Source organism: Octopus bimaculoides, chromosome 4, assembly GCF_001194135.2.
Source record: "Octopus bimaculoides isolate UCB-OBI-ISO-001 chromosome 4, ASM119413v2, whole genome shotgun sequence".
In the NCBI taxonomy this organism is placed as follows: Eukaryota; Metazoa; Mollusca; class Cephalopoda; order Octopoda; family Octopodidae; genus Octopus; species Octopus bimaculoides.
This window is the reverse complement of record NC_068984.1, coordinates 22,388,735-22,391,732: the sequence shown is the minus strand read 5'-3', so window position 1 is coordinate 22,391,732 and position 2,998 is coordinate 22,388,735.

Genomic DNA, 2,998 nt, shown 5'->3' with positions numbered 1-2,998 from the left:
TATATATATATATATATGAACATAATTATATATTTAGACATACTTAGAATATGTATCCATAAACATATTTACAGTGATACCACGCAGTACGAGTTTAATTCGTTCCATGTTCGAGCTAGTCTTATGATTTACTGGTTTTACAATTCAGCTTTCCCCGTTGAAATTAACAAGAATATAATTAATCCGTTCCAGCCCCCAAAATACACTCAGAAATGACTTTTTATGGGTTTAAAAGAAAAAAGGTGCAGTAACAAGTAAAATGACAATTATAAAAAAGAGAATGCAAAAGAAATATGTAAACTGGTTTTATTAGCAGAATCACCTTAAAGATAGGACGATTTGTGTTTGTATGAAACTCACTCGTATTGCGGATTTCCGCTCGTACTTCAAGCTAAACATTCGCACGAGACTCGCCTCGTGTAGCAAATTACTCCTACTGCTAGGTTCCACTATTCCTACAATTAAACCTACCGTTTAATGTACAGAATTACAGAAAAACTATTAGTTAGTAGTTTCATGCTTTAAGCTATATTATGTTGGCAGATTTATACAGCAAGCTATGTATCTCACAGCAAACTTTCAGGGTCAGTTCATAATGTTAGATATATTTACAAACCAGGACGCTGGACTATCAGAGAACGTGAACAACGCGAAGGAGATTGATGCAAAAGTGGTAACGAGTGAGAACGGAAAGAAAAATAAGGAAACCAAGATCTTTGTCCACTTTGGCTATGAAAACCATAATTAGTATCAAATTCATGATATAACTTCTTATTATTTTTTCATTTATTTAATTTCTTATTACTACTGTGTACTTGACTATTCTGAAGTATTTGTATATTGAGTTTTAACACCAGGTCAACCAGGTTATTAGTCTCAGTATGCCTAAGTAAAACTATATATATATGTGTGTGTGTACAGGGAGAGAGAAGGAGATGTAGGGAGATAGTGGAGGAGAGGGAGAGGGTGAGTGGTAGAGACAGAGAGAAAGAGAGAGAGAGAGATCAATTCTAAGTCTTTCCATCTGAGTAAGATATACTTTACTGAAGAGGCATAATGACACAACTATATAGCCCTTTTTTCTCCCTATTATTTGGCTTCAAAGAAAAGATTCATCCTCATCGGTCTCGCTTCGGTCACAAAAAATTAAGCTTGCCTTATTTTAGAATTAATCTGATTGTTACACTTTGCACGTTAAAAGAATTGATAATTGCTGTTAATCATAGTTTTTGACGCTCTATATTACATATGGAAATCCCTATCTTAATGGAGGTGGAGTTGTTACATTCCATATTTACTGCTTTCATATATTAGCTACGTTTTTACTCCCAGATGTATTGGGTTGTTCCGAAAATAATGGCCGCTCTAAGTGTTGTGTTTTGAAACGCAATTTTATCATAGTATTTTAATTATATTTTAGGTGAATTCCGACATACTTAATAATTGATGTATACTCTTTAATAATTTTCTACTTATTTCAGACAGAAAACATTCTTGAAGCATAGGCGCCCTTAATTATGAACATGACAAAAAAAGGACCTTCACTTACTTTTCTTCCATGAATTCAAGCTTGTTACAATGCCTCTCAAACTGCTGCCAATATCAACAGAGCATGCGGCGAGGGGTCCACGAGTGATCACATAGTACGAAGGTGGTCTCAGAAATTCCGTAGTGATCATGAGAGCCTTGAAGATGAAGAAAGTAGAGGACGGTCATGCAGTTTTGACAAGGAACAATTGAAAGAAACTGTTGAACAAAACCCACGTCAAAGTGTCAGACAAATGTCTCAGGCACTTGATGTCTGTATTGCAACGGTATCACGCAATCTGCAGAAAATTGGTAAGTTGAAAAAGCTCGATAAATTGGTACCACATGAGCTCAATGAAAATCAAAATTTTCGGCGTTTTGTAGTGTGCTCCATGCTCTATCTGCGAAACACCAATCATACTTTTCTTGAGTGAATAGTCAATTGTGACGAAAAGTGGATCCGTTGTGATAACCATAAACGATCAGGTCAATGGCTTGATTGTAATGAGTCCTCCAATCATTTTCCAAAGCCAAAGTTGCATCAGCAAAAGGTTATGGTGACTGTCTGGTGGTCTGCAATTGGCGTTGTCCATTAGAGCTTTCTGGAAGCCTATCAGAGCATTACAGCAGAAATTTACTACAATCAGCTCGCTGAAATGCATGCTCACTTGCATTGGTGAATCGGTGTGGCCCAATCCTGCTCCACGATAATGCAAAGCCACATGTTGCAAGAATGACGTTGCAGAAACTCACAGACTTTCGATACAAGACTTTACCATATTCTCCATATTCTCCTGATCTTTCACCCACTGACTACCATTTTTTAGCATTTAAACACATTTTTAATTGACAAAACTTTCAGGTCCAAATGAACTGTCAAAGATTTCTTATCATCAAACTCAATAAGTTTTTATCAACGATACATAAATAATCTCGTTGATAGATGGCAGTGATGCATAGATGTTCACGGCCCATACTTTGAATAATCAAGACATTTATTGTTATTTTTTCCAGAATACAATTATGTTTCCGAAATCGGCCATTAATTTCGGAACAAGCTAATATATTCAAACTTTCCGAATACGGTAGTGTTTTACTTCATGAAGCCTTAGCTCCTATTTGTAGTTTCGTATTCAATGTTGTTTCGTTGTAGATTAACAAAGCTTCGAAACGAGAAACTTTTACTTTATACCCTATGTGTCTGTCAGCACACTCACACAAACACAGACATACACGCCTATTTTCAGTCTTAACTGCATATTGACAAATACATACAGTCACATTCATATCTAGTTTCTCATCGGTTCTTCCTGAAATTACATGTAAAACAAGAATTCATTAAAGCTCCTTATAATGTAGAATACTATACTATGTACAATTTCACACACATTGAATAAAGAAAATAGAATACACGAGTAACGATAGACACTCCGTCAATTGTATAATACAAATGAAAATTTAACTCAGACAC